The 14,350-nt window shown below is 47.6% G+C and overlaps 1 pseudogene; it reads left to right on the plus strand.

Moving 5' to 3' along the window:
• The first annotated feature begins 11,348 nt into the window (after nucleotides 1-11,348).
• On the plus strand, nucleotides 11,349-13,852 carry LOC140218601 (uncharacterized; annotated as a pseudogene).
• The last annotated feature ends 498 nt before the right edge of the window (nucleotides 13,853-14,350 follow it).

Below are 14,350 nucleotides of genomic sequence, written 5' to 3' on the forward strand. Positions count from 1 at the left end.
TCTGTTCTCTTAAACACATTATGTATTCCTTAATTATACACGCATGCAACCGTCATCTCCCGTCACAGTAGGAGCACCGATATGCCTAATAAGAGCACTGGCAGGCCTTCATAGCTTTTTCGGATGTGCCTGTGGCGATTTAAACCCATAAGGGCAATAAAATACGTGCATTCTTGTTTTCGAACTGCCTAATTTTTCGGACATTTTCGCGGCCCCTAGGGAGTTAGAAAAATCGGACGTTGACTGTACAACTTGAAAAATTATAGACCGATCAGTTTACTGTCCGTTGCTTACAAAGTATTTACTAAGGTAATTATTGCAAATAGAATCAGGAACACCTTAGACTTCCGTCAACCAAAGGACCAGGCAGGATTCCGTAAAGGCTACTCAACAATAGACCATATTCACACTATCAATCAGGTGATAGAAAAATGTGCGGAATATAACCAACCTTTATATATAGCTTTCATTGATTACGAGAAAGCGTTTGATTCAGTCGAAGCCTCAGCAGTCATGGAGGCATTGCGTAATCAGCGTATAGAGGAGCCGTATGTAAAACTACTGAAAGATATATCTATAGCGGCTCCACAGCCACCGTAGTCCTCCATAAAGAAAGCAACAAAATCCCAATAAAGAAAGGCGTCAGGCAGGGAGATACGATCTCTCCAATGCTATTCACAGCGTGTTTACAGGAGGTATTCAGAGACCTGGATTGGGAAGAATTGGGAATAAACATTAATGGAGAATACCTTAGTAACTTGCGATTCGCTGATTATTATTGCCTTGCTTAGTAACTCAGGGGACCAATTGCAATACATGATCACTGACCTGGAGAGGCAAAGCAGAAGAGTGGGTCTAAAAATTAATCTGCAGAAAACTAAAGTAATGTTTAACAGTCTCGGAAGATAACAGCAATTTGTAGTAGGTAACGAGGCACTGGAAGTGGTAAGGGAATACATCTATTTATGACAGGTAGTGACTGCGGATCCGGATCATGAGACTGAAATAATCAGAAGAATAAGAATGGGCTGGGGTGCGTTCGGCAGACATTCTCAGATCATGAACAGCAGCTTGCCATTATCCCTCAAGAGAAAAGTTTATAACAGCTGTGTCTTACGAGTACTCACGTACGGGGCAGAAACCTGGAGGCTTACGAAAAGGGTTCTACTTAAATTGAGGACGACGCAACGAGCTATGGAAAGAAGAATGATAGGTGTAACGTTAAGGGATACGAAAAGAGCAGATTGGGTGAGGGAACAAACGCGAGTTAATGATATCTTAGTTGAAATCAAGAAAAAGAAATGGGCATGGGCAGGACACGTAATGAGGAGGGAAGATAACCGATGGAACATTAAGAGTGACGGAATGGATTCGAAGGGAAGGAAAGCGTAGCAGAGGGCGGCAGAAAGTTAGGTGGGCGGATGAGATTAAGACGTTTGCAGGGACAACATGGCCACAATTAGTACATGCCCGCGGTAGTTGGAGAAGTATGGGAGAGGCCTTTGCCCTGCAGTGGGCATAACCAGGCTTATCATGATGATGATGATGATGATGATAATGACTGTTCAACTGACCAAGAGGATGCTTCAAATGGTCCATGGGGCGAACGCGCGATGGAAGAAGGACGAGAACACAAAGTACCTACGCATTGAGGAATGAACGGGAAAGGAAGCGTGACATTGCTTTCAGGGAGGTTGAGTTCAATATACAAAGTGGTGGCTGACGCCGAGATGCAAGTGACCATCATCCAAACCGAATAAATACTTTAAAGCAGTGAAACGCAACACTGAAGCGTTGTACGCGGGCTGAGAGTATGCCAGGACAGTTGAGGTAGACATTCCAGCTGCTGAGAGAGAATCTCACCTGTTACAAAGTTCGGGCCTCATACCAGTGAGCTTGCTATAAGTTGATAGAAATAGCTCATATTTGAAGATATTTGCTTCTGTGTGCATCTCCTTTTTATTCGTATTTGAGAATGCTCGACTCAATTTTCAATGGGTTTTGCCATCTTTTTCGAAGTTATATTATTCGCTGTGCATTTTACTAACACCTGCCTTCTGTTTTCCTCTGGAGCAAAATAAACGTGGGTCCTTACTATTCAAACTCGATTAAGTAGTTTTTTTAACATGCTTGCTAGAGAGTGACAGCATTGGGCGACATGGTGTCAGCCGAACTTTACATAAGACAAATTTCTATGTCACTCAGGGAATGTTGCAAAGGCACTCAGGGAAAACCTGGAAAACTCAGGCAATTTGGCAATGTCAACTTGGTAGACACCCTGTACTAAATTTTTTGACATTCATGTGTAACATAGCAATTTTGTCCGCTTTAGATGCACTATTAGATGCAATTCACGGAATTGTATTATAAATTTTTGTTGATGAGTTATAGAGTTGGAAACTTGATAGTATCGTTCTGTGAAAATTTTCTATTTCTGCCAAATTTTAATGAAAAATTGACGATCTAGATCAAGAATCTTAAACCAACAGTCACTATATTATAAGTTTTCATTTAAATGCAACAAATATTGTCCGATTTGGTGCAGTGGATGCGGAGAAAAAAGAATTCTGCTTTTACATGTATTTAGATAGGAGCACCCGAGCTAAAGCTTCCTCTTAACCAGAGGGGAAGATCCGGTTTGCTGCCCTACGCTGGGGAGAGAGAGGAGGCGGAAGTAAAGTGATATCAAAGTAGAGATAAAAAATGAAATGAGCATAGACATACAATCACAGCCGCTCACGGTTGCCCCATACTGTCACCGCACAGCACAGTAGCACTTGCAGCACTGTAAACATCTGTTCAGGCTACAGCCGCTTGTCCAATTCTGTTGCCTTTAAAAACTGCAACAGTGCACTCGTCGCCCTCTGCTGTGATGGCTTGTGATGGCGGCATGTTAAAATAAGTTCCTCTGTTAGAGGTTTTCGGTCAAAGCGCGCCATCGCGATTGTGAGTGATCGTCTCTGTAAATTATAGCCAGGACAGTCGCAGAGAAGGTGTTGACGAGTCTCCTCGTTACCAAAGTCATCACACGAGGCGTCGTCGGCCCATCCGATTCGGAAAGCAAAAGACTTGGTGAAGGCCACCCCTAACCATTTTCGACAAAGCAGGGTAGCTTCGGGACGGCGGAGTCCAGCTGGAATGCTAAGGTGTAGAGAGGAGTCTAGGTTGTGCAGCTGGTTGTTTTGAAAACTTCCTGCTTTCCACAAGGAGGACGTGGTATCACGGCTGAGCATTTGAAGTTTGCTAGCGGCATCTGTCCTTGCTAATGGTATCGGCTCCTCTTTGTCCCCTTGAAGAGCCGACTGAGCAGCGTTATCGGTTTGTTGGTTCCCTATGACGCCGCAGTGACTTGGAAGCCACTGAAATGTCACGTAGTGTCCTTTCTAAGTCAACGTATGGATTAGTTCTCTAATCTCGAATACCAGTTCTTTGTGTAGTCCATGCCGCAGGGCTGACAGCAAAGACGGCAGAGCTGTCTTCGAGTCACTGAATATTGACCATCTTCCAGTTTGTTCCCTGCTGACGAGACTAAGTGCAGCGCGAAAAGCTGCAAGTTCCGCAGCCATCGGTGTCGCAGGGTGACATGTCTTGAAACTTATGGTGGTGGCTTTCGATTGGAAAACCATGGCGCCAGAGGAACACTGGAGAGTTGCCGATCCATCAGTATAAGTATGTACGTGGTCGGCGTACCTCTCGTGCAAAAGGAGCAGAGTTACGTGTTTAAGAGCAGGTGATGGAGGAATCAATGGCTTAGTTGCGGGGGTGAAGCCTGATGGAAGGCAAGTGTAATGATCCGAAACCGTAGTACAAAATCATGCCTGTGGCCTTTCTGACGGTAGTGTTGCCAGGTGGTGGTAACGGGCGCGGGCAACGTGCCTAATGTGAACTCTCAACACTTCCACCGCAATGTATGTTTGTATGGGTTGGTCCCGGGTGATCTTAATAGTCGCTGCTGTCGATGTGCATTTTGGCAAACCAAGACAGACCCTGAGAGCCCGAGCTTCAATAGCCTGTAGAGCACGAAGATTTGTCTGGCAAGTGTTGAAGAGTGTTTGGGTATGCGTGTGTAATGCCCAATTGGGGACAAATGCTCGTGCACTCAAAGGTTCTGACGGTTCTCTTAGGCGGAGCCTCCGAGAACCCAATTGACGACACAGCCGTTGGTTTCGAACACACACACAAACTTTTAATGGAACTAAAAAAGGCTTAAAATAAATAGAAGAAAATAGAAAACATAAAGGAAACACTCCAATAGACATCACTGCAATAAGAAACACACTTGGGGCTAGTATGAAGTTAACTATTGCGCGAGTCCGGGCTTGCCACGACGGCAGGGACACATAACCGTCTCGACGCGGCGACGCGGCGACAAGCTGACGAAAGGAGTTGCGCCGGTCTCACCAAAGGTCGTGGTGCAAGTTGGTTGACCGGGCGACCGGAGCGCGCCAGCTCTGTCGTGGAGAGGTAAAGCAGGCGGCTTGGCGGCACGAGCAGACGGCGGCGGCGTTCTGGCCGGAGCTCTTAACGCTATTTCGTTAGAAAATTTGGAGAAAGCATTAGATTGTGCTGCTGCATCGGCATGCTCATTGCCTGTTATGCCACAGTGGCTTGGAATCCACTGTAACGTGATGTCGTGTTCTTGCTGGACGAGGTGGTGAAGAAGCTGTCTGATTCCTAGAACTAGTCGTTCGTGGGGTCCGTGGCGTAAGGCAGAAACCAAACAATGAACAGCAGCCTCGGAGTCACTGAACACGCTCCATTTCTTCGGCAATTCATCAGAAATTACGTGAAGTGCACAAAAAATAGAAGCGAGTACTGTGGCAGTCGATGGAGTCTGCTGAGATAGTCGAATCTTTACGGTGGAGGTTTTTGCAGGAAAGATCACCGACCCTTCGCACCGATTCACCGTGGTTGAACCGTGAGTATATAGATGAGGATGCTCGTTGTATGTCTCGTACAGCAAGAGCAGTGATAGCTGCTTGCTGTACGAGAGTTCAGCTTTTTTTCGTATTCCTCGTACCATTAGTAGAACTTTTCCTTGAGCCAAGCACCACAGGGGAAAGGGAACTCTCGCTGGAGCTGTATAAGCTGATGCAAGGTATGCACGACAGGATAGAATTGTCTCATAAAAGGAGGCACGTGTGCTTGCAAATGAAGCTATAAGATCTTTATGGAACACACAAGCTTGAAGCACACACGTCTGCACCGACTGGACCCGTTACTTCGACTTCAACCTCCATCTGGACTCTCTCGACTCGCGACAACAGTAATTTGCGGACTCTGGCTTGGTGTCGCTTTCACAAGATCTTTTGCCCTCCGAATCGGTATGGATGACAGCGCGGCTTGCAGTTACTGTGGCAGCGAGGAGACTATAGAACACGTACTTTGTCACTGTCCTTGATACAGAGCGCACCGGCTGTCGCCAGTGGCTGTGTTGGCACGCCTTGACGACCGGCCACTTTTAGAACTGTCTTCGAATGCCGACGTGAACTATCGTCGCGCCGAAAGTGGGTCAGAGCTTTGTCGACCTTTTTACGTGGCAGTGACCTATTAAAAAGACTATAATAATCCCATCCTTTATTTCACGTCTTTCTTTTTCTCCCCGCTCTTCTTTCCGTCTTCCTCTTTCCTTTCTCTTGTGCAAGGTAGCAAACTGGATGCTTTAACTCTGGTTAACCACCTTGCCTTTCTCTCATTTGCATCTCTCTCTCTCTCTCTCTCTCTCTCTCTCTATATATATATATATATATATATATATATAATGTATATATTTTTTTTTTTTTTTTTTTCAGGCAGTCCTAGGATGCATAACTCACTCATCGATTCCGCACGCTTTCCTATGCAACAGAGAACAGGAGGAAGTAGCCTTTATTATTTGCGCACCTCTATCTGGACGGGGGTAGCCGGTGCCAGTTAAAGGCGCCAACATCTTCCAAGCAATATATATTCTTTAAAAAGTATTCCTTTGGACGATAAAACTCAAATGTCAATTCAAATAGATGCTCCGTCACACTGCGTAAACATGCTTACAAAGCTGTCCTCGTGGTCCCTTCCGCTTCCTTCAGTAAGCGGCTTTCACTGAAGGTATCTGTGTTACCAGCACTTCTGAGCCGGGAACACAGCTGACGGCGAACTTTCTTGAAGGAGGATTGACTTTCCGGATTAACGCCGTTTGTTCAACGCAACCAAATTTCACTGCTTGATCTCGAATAGGTTCTTTCAAGTCGAGCATGCCTCCAAAATTCGAAGTTTCGCCCGAAAGGTGATGCATCGACTACGATAGGAAATTAGCGGACCATACGAAGTAAGGAAGTAAAGTAAGGAAGTAAGGGCTTTGTCGGCCGTATCAACTTGTAAGCATAGATGTGCTAACTAAATTGACAAGCATGGTGTCACGAGTGCACAAGCCAGCATGAACACTTCTCACTCGATGACCACGGAAACACGCTGTCGAAACGCTGCTTTGAGGAAATGCGGTAGCAGCAGCGAACGAATTGACGTTCGTGCAGCCTCTCGCGTCAACGCGAACTACACCTTGAAAACACTGCGCAGCGCTGACTTTTTACCCATCGCAGATGGCTCTCGAGATAGAACGGCCCATCCGGACAGCCTGGCGGCCGCCCTGGCCGCCGCGAATGGAACCCCCCCCCCCCCCCCCCCCGCTCGACCCTCCCCCCGAAGCCTTGCGCGCGACGCAAGGGGGCGCGCTTCCTCCCAGCTTTGCGCCGTTGCTTGCGCGATATTGAGCCATGATCGCCGGCTCACCCGCGCACAGTTTCACTCGCACATATAGCATAGGGTGCGCGGCGACAATTTTATCGCCCTTGGATTTTATACTGTAGGTGGAGAAGAACCAGACAGACGCTGGTGCCCGGTGTGCACAAATTATATTTTAGCCGAGTCCGCTCAACCAGGCGGGCGGCTGATGCCGCCGATTCCACTGCTCGCGCACCGTCAGCGTGCAGGGCGTGTCGTCGTCGTCTGTGTGACCGGACCATTGTGGCGCGTAGTAGTGCGCTATAATACGAAACCTCATGGCGACGCCGATGGGAGAAATGCGCTTGAAGTGACCACATATTTGCTATCGCAATAAAACGCATTTGTCCATTTCACGAGAATGCGGTATTTGAAAAGCGGCCTCCCACAATGTCAGTTAGCTCTTCGCTTCTAGTCTATTTGAATCGCTCGGTCTCGGCAGCAGTTCATGTAGTACACTTAGTTCGCCGCATGCATGCAACTACTCTAGCCGCTGGGGCAGCTATAGACAGTAGCAGCACCAAAGACATCGTTACGACACCACTCGCGGTACGCGGCCACTGCGCGCACAGAAGCAAAAACGCTGGCAAGTTCGCAGAGCCCCTGTGTTGCATCTTACCTGTTAACGCGCACTGTGTGCCCTAATGAGCGAGTTCATGGCACAACCGACACCCCCGGCGAGAACGCATGTACCAACGGCTGATCGTCCACCAGCCTGTGCACTTTTGAGGCGTGTGCCAATGACCTTCGTCGTTCGCGCATTCGCGCCGTTTTCACCTAGATTTGCTTTTCAGTGTGTAAGGTGCTCGTCTGGCTCCCCTTTGTCACCGTTCTTTATTATAGTTTTTCGCTGCGCTCACAAAAGCACTAGACGCCACTGAGTTCGGTCATTTGCACAATGTTTGGATGGGGCTAACTCCGTGGTGCTGTTGCCTTGCCTGCGAAACTCAGCAACGAGCGTGACTTCACATGTTTACCCCTTAGTCGCCTGGGGATTGCGCTGTTACAGGCTGTACGTGGCTAGTATGTTTCTCAGCTATTAGGGTTTTACATGTGTGTGCGACTTTAGTAAGAAAACGAATGTTTTCTTCTGGTTCTAGTTTCCTGTAATATAATATTCATCGCCGCAGCCCTTTCTTTAACCGAATATAGTACTTAATAACCGACAAACACCGGGGATTTCTGGATACGATATATCACAATCTCGAGGCAGTCGGCTTCTTTGGGCACCATGACAACGATCTCGGCAGTCAGCTAGTCCGAGATCCAAACACAGACAAGATAACTGCACATGCCCTTGGTTTTCTTATTTCGGACACTTTAGCCAATTTCAGGTCGACGTTGCTTAAGCTGTCGAATAGAATCCTTGAACAAAAAGTTATGGCTCTCCCGTAATCGAGACTAGATGTAAGCATGAAATGGCTTCCGGCAAAGCAGATTGGTTGGAGGTGATGCTAGCCACAATCTTGAAATGGGTATAGTGCATGTTCGCAACGGCACACCCCACCACACCACAGCACACGGACCTGTGTTGAACTGAACCTCACTGCAAGTGTCGTCTCGGCCAAACAGCCATCCGCGGCGCGCAGGACGCTACTTGGTCACGCAGCGTGGTGCCATCTCTCGAGCCGGCACAAAACCCGCGCCGCGAAACTCATGGACCGCCGGCGTTGAACAGGCGACCCCTGTCTCAGCGTCAAAAGATGACAATCAAGTGTACGGTGCCCTGTATCTGAGACAAGGGGAGCGAGAGAGAGAGAGAACCCTTTAATGAAAGGCAGAGATTGTAGCCAGTGTACGTTGACATGCTACATGCTGCATGCGCCGACATGCTACTCTGCGTGGGAAGGGAATTGGGGAGAGAAAGAGAGGAGAGAGGCGCAAAAAAAAGGAATATGTTTTAAAAAATTTGCCACTGTGTTTGCTGACTCATGGGAAATGGCGTGCTATGGTAAAGTCATTCAATGTATGCACCGTCCTACAATGAGTTGACAGAATTCGCTGTTTGAAAGGTACATTAGGGTGGCAGATAGAACTACAGTTTGTCGAGTTGACTAATGTTTTCTAAGTATGTGAATAAAAAGTTCATCGCACGCCTCTGTTGTGTGAGGCAGGCTAAAGGGACTAAGACATAGTCAAATCACAAAGCTCTCTGTGTAAGCGAATGCATGCAATGTTCATAAAACGCACGCTCGTCGGCATACGCTCGGCTCGGCACTCAAACGGGATATGCTCCACGGTTTCAATTGAGCCACAGTTGTTGCAATGTGGACTTGCCACTTGACCGAAGCGGTACCGTAAGCCGTTTGCATAGGCGGATTGCAGGCGACTACGATCATATAGAGTTTCCAAATGGCGAGGAATATTGGATGGGAGTCTGAATCTGAGATTTGGGTCGATTGAGTAAAGGAAAGGGTGATGTTGGGTCCTTTTCTTCAGAAGCAAATCTTTTAGCTAGTTGGGAAGCATCAGATCGAGTGAAATAAATCCGCTTATATTTTTGGTGTTGAAGACCTTTGCATGCCGCTTCATCTGCTTTTTCGTTGGTCAAAATACCACACTGAGCAGGTGCCCACTGAAATTAGATACAGTGGCCTGATGCAATGACCAAGTGATGTAAGTACGCAATGTCGAAAGGAACAGGCTGATGATTGTTTTTTTTAACAGACTGCACAATGTTTGATTGCTCAATTAGACTCCCATGTATCTACCTTATGAACGTCGCCATTGGAAATGACAAATAAAACTTCAGCGTACTCGAAGTTACAGCTTGAAGGATATTGTGAACAAACATTAGGAATAACACGGAAGCAATATTTTTTTGTAATTTGTTTGGGCAGTAACTAGCGTATATAATGCGGTCCTCTACAAAGAGCTGGGGGCCAGAAACCGCATTTCCTTAAGGTTCGACTGGTCGACCGGATTATCTCTCTTTTGTTCTCGCAGCGATGCTCGGATAACTGTTCTGGCTTTTGGCTCAAGGTCACTTGAAGGTTGCCGACAACAGCACCTAAAAGAATTTCGCGCTTAACAGGGTGCTACTCTATTCTACAGCCAAAGTGTAAGCTCGCGCTCACAAAGCAGCGTGGTTAGCTCAGCAGTTTGCAGCTACTGTATTACTTCGTCTGTTGCTTCACCCTCTGCAGGGTTCACACAGCCCCTTAAAATCTTTGAATATCCTTGATATTGACAGTATAAGTTCAAGGGCCCTTGAAACTACTTGAATACCCTTGAGCTCCTTGTAATCCTTGAAAATCCCGTGGGATTTATTCCGCTAGAGAAAATTAACGGCGTACCTCTGCAAGTCACGCTGATTTTAAAGGCCCTTTCGCTTAGGAATGCCCATGAAAACAAGCTGTGTTGACTAAAGGGCAACATCAGGAAGTTTCGATTTTATATCCCGCAGCCCCTACGTCGTCTGGCAACTAATATGCATCGGAAATCGAACCCAATCCAACACGAGGCATATCGCTCGGTCGGTTAGCGTATAGTGCCTAGAATCATAGAGTTTCCTACAAGAATTACTAGAGGGAACTCTGGCGCTAGTGTCTACGGGAGCTGCAATGGGAGCGGTTGTCCCAGCATGGGAATTATGGGAAGTACATGGATTTGCCTAAACTTCGTCCTTTTGGCTTCAAACGGCATTGTGACTTTGTTAACTCGTCATTTTCAACATTATATTGCGGAATAAATAATTAAATAAACATCATTAAAATTGCCCAACGGCAGGATTCGAACACAGGGACTCTAGCACAGAAGCCTGATATTGAAACCATTAAGCCACGGACGCATGTATCGACAAGCGAATGAAACGCCCTTATGAATTTATCGCGGGCATGCCAGTGCCTTGAGACGCTTGGCGCGTTTCGATTTGGCCACCTGGACAAGCTCAATCGTTGCAATTAATAGAAATTGTACGCGTTCCCGGCGTCTTCTGCACTTCGAAGAATATAGATTGCGCCGAAATATACGACAATAATATTTATATAGCGTAATATACAAAGCCACAAGAACATCTGAATCCGCAAGCACGAAGATCAGACAAATCCATGTACTTCCCATCATTCCCATGGTAGGACAACGACTGCAGCGCCAGAGTTCCCTCTAATAATTTTGTAGGAAACTCTATGCCTAGAATATACTCTAGTGTGCCGTCCACCGAGCGTCTGCAACGCGCGACGGTGGCACGGGCAGTGATGCCGGCCGCCGCGGGCCACCAGACGGCGATGCCTGTCGGCACCATGCTATGCTGCTAAACCATGGGGCGTTCGACTCGCGTTCGTTTGCGATACGTTGATTGCAATGCGTAGTTCAGATCGCGCCTTACTGCCGCTTTCGTTGCAGTCTTTTCTTCTTGTGAGTGGGTGTTTTGCGTCTATGTGTGCGCTCGTCTTTCTAAAGAAACTTTAAACAGGTCGCGAAACCGCGATTTCCCTGACAGAGACGTGGAAAGAAACGGCTCCTCTCATAATCCAGCGCGTCCGCAGACCCCGAATGTATCGCGATTGGGACAAGAACATAAAAGAGGCAGATCGCCGGGCAAATGGGGAGGCTCGCGTCGTGTCTTGCCTGAAGTCCGCCCATGCCTCAGCATGGTCCGGCACAGTCTCGTAGAGCAGCGCACCAAGCGGCCGGCGGCGGCAGGCATCACTAGGCGCTACCGCGACACCCGCGCTCGGCGGACTAGTAAGTGCTCTTTTAGGCACTGTAGTTGAACCGTCTGTCGGCCTCGTGCACGCCATTTCAGTGAAGTTCGCGTTTGCGTTGTGTGTTTGCTTTGACAAGATACCACGCGGGAAGTGCAAGTTTCAGCCTGCGTGGCTGCAACATACGGTCTATCGTCACTGGGTGAGACCGGAACCAAGCGATCCTTATCGAGCAAAGTGCGCAATATGTCAGAAGACGGTCGAAATTGCAACTATGGGGGAATCTGCCTTGAAGAGCCACCAGAAAAGCGCGAAGCACCGATCCAAAACTGCAGCAGATGAGTTGCTGCTCATCCGTCGCAAGTTTTGTGCAAGCGGCAAATCTGACGTCCGCGGCTGCTCGTAAGCGTGAAACCACGGCAACTTCCTCTCGGGCTACGACACTTGACGAAGACTGCAGAAAGCATGATTCCGTGATCGAAGCCGAGATTTTGTGGACGATGAAAATTGTGTCGTCACACTACTCCTACAGCTCCAGTGGATCCATTTCCCAGCTATTCCAAAAGATGTTTCCGGATAGCGAGGTCGCGAGAAGCTTCACTTGCTCTGAGAAAAAATGCGCGTACGTCGCGTGCCACGGTCTGCGCCAATTTTTCACTTCGCAGGTACAACAAATGATGGAGAAGTCTGAAAATTTTATTGTGCTTTTTGAGGAAACTTTGAATGAATACCTGCAAAGAAAACAACTTGATGTTCACGTCAGATTGTGGAACAACTGTGAGGTGACAACCACATACCTGACTTCGGTATTCACGGGTCACAGCACAGCGGACGACCTTATGCAGAAGTTGACCGAAAACACTCGTGTCCTTTCCCCTGAGCAGGATTGTGCAGCTCTCGATGGACGGCCCGAATGTCAGCTGGAGTCTTTTCAACAAGTTGCAGCAGCACATGAAGAATGACTTTCAAGTTCAGTGCTTGGATATTGGTTCATGTGGTTTGCACACAGTACATAATGCTTACAAAGCAGGCATGCATGCGACAAGCTGGCCAGTTGACACCTTTCTGTCGAGCTTATTCTCACTCTTCCATGATGCACCGGCCCGCCGTGAAGATTTTGTTGAAGAAATAAGGAGCAAGCTGTTTCCACCTCCCTTCGTACCCCGCCGTTGGGTTGAAAACGTGCCAGTACTGGAGAGAGCCCTGGCTATGTGGGAGCGTTTGAGGCACTACACCGAAGCAATGAGCGACCATAGGCTACCCTTGCCGAAATGTAGAGCGTATGAGAACGTCAGTGCTTTTCTAAAAGACCAGCTTGCACTTGCGAAACTTAACTTTTCCCTAAATGTTGCAATGGTTGTGCAGTCTTCCTTGACAGTTTTTCAGATTGATTCTCCAAAGGCATTTTTTTTAGCGAAAGAGCTTGAAACGTTCTTGAGGAGCCTCCTTGCAAGGTTCGTGAAGCGCTCGGTATTGACAGAAGCCACGAGCATCACGAAACTGCTGCGAATTGATGTTCATGATGCTGCCAATTACACGTCACTTGAGAAGGTGGACGTTGGACGGGTGGCTGAGAAAATCTTAAAAAGCGGAAAAGCGAGTACCAAGTGTGTTTTTGAATTTAGGGGTGAGTGTCGGAAGTTCATTGTGAACATGATCCTGAAAATCATGGAGAGAAGTCCTATTAGGTACCCTCTGGTTCCAGGGTTGTCATGTTTCGACCCCAGAGAGATGTCAAAGACAGAAATGTGCCTTTGGAAACTGAAAGTTGTTCTTAACTGTTTAATTGACAGCAAGCTTCTTTCTTGGCACAAGAGCGATATTATGTGTGCACAGTACATTCAGTTCTGCCAAGAAAAACGGCATGAACTGCAACACTATGAAAGAGGCCAGGAAAGCCTTGACGTTCTTTTCGTGCGCCTTTCGAAGCATGACCCGGCGTTCTCGATGTTATGGGAAGTACTGAAGGTCCTTCTCTTGCTTAGCCATGGGCAGGCTTCAGTAGAAAGAGGTTTCAGTGTAAACAAGCAGATCGCGGTCGAAAATATGGCAGAGCTCTCGTATATCTCACTACGAGTTATCTGCGAGGCCGTGAAAAGCCACGGTGGCCTGCTTAACGTTCCGCTGTCGAAAGAACTGAAGTCATCAGTGCGCCAAGCCAGGCATAGGTATGCGTTATACCTGAACGAACAGAAGAAGCAAGCTGTAGCACAGCTTGCTTCTCGAGAACTCGAACTCGAGCTAGAGCTACAGAGCATGCAAGAGAAGAAGACAAAGCTCCAAAAAACTCTTAGGAGTCAGCGGATCGCTTTTCGCAACACGCCGAAGCAAAAAATGACCTGACTTGTATTGTAAAGGCCAACAGTTTCCGTTGAACAGCCAAAGAAAAGGAAGTGGAGATACCAGTTCTCGAAAGAGAAATTAATGCGAAAATAGGGCTCCTTTCTTAAGTCATGTGAGGAAATAAAATTACCTTAGTACTCCTTGAATTCTGCCTTTTTGCATCCTTGAAGTACTTGAAATGTCCTTGAATTTTCAGCCAAATATTGTGTACGAACCCTGTGTCTGGTGAAACGTCACGGTGAAACTGGATGCCAAGGTCATCTACATACAATAGCGTGTTTTGTGCGCCTAACGCTGAGCTGCAGCGTCTCCCGTTGCTATCTTTTGCCGCAGCAACGACTGGCTTAACAAGCGCCGCTAAACGCCTTCATTGCTGCCTCGGTGCTTTGAGAGATGGGTGCGTAAAATGTGGCGCGCTCCAAAAATAGGGGGAACGCCACCAGCGGCGGAGCAGAGCGGACGCACCTTGCATCGGCTCCGAGAATTTTTCACCGAGATGGCGGATATTTCACCGTAAATGGCCTGAAACTGGTCCCCAAAGGTCAGTGCAGGTGCCCGGCACCCGTCTTCACCTTTCTTCGGAACTTTCCGACCGGACCTTGTGC

Source organism: Dermacentor andersoni, chromosome 5 (genome assembly GCF_023375885.2).
Source record: "Dermacentor andersoni chromosome 5, qqDerAnde1_hic_scaffold, whole genome shotgun sequence".
Taxonomy (NCBI): Eukaryota; Metazoa; Arthropoda; class Arachnida; order Ixodida; family Ixodidae; genus Dermacentor; species Dermacentor andersoni.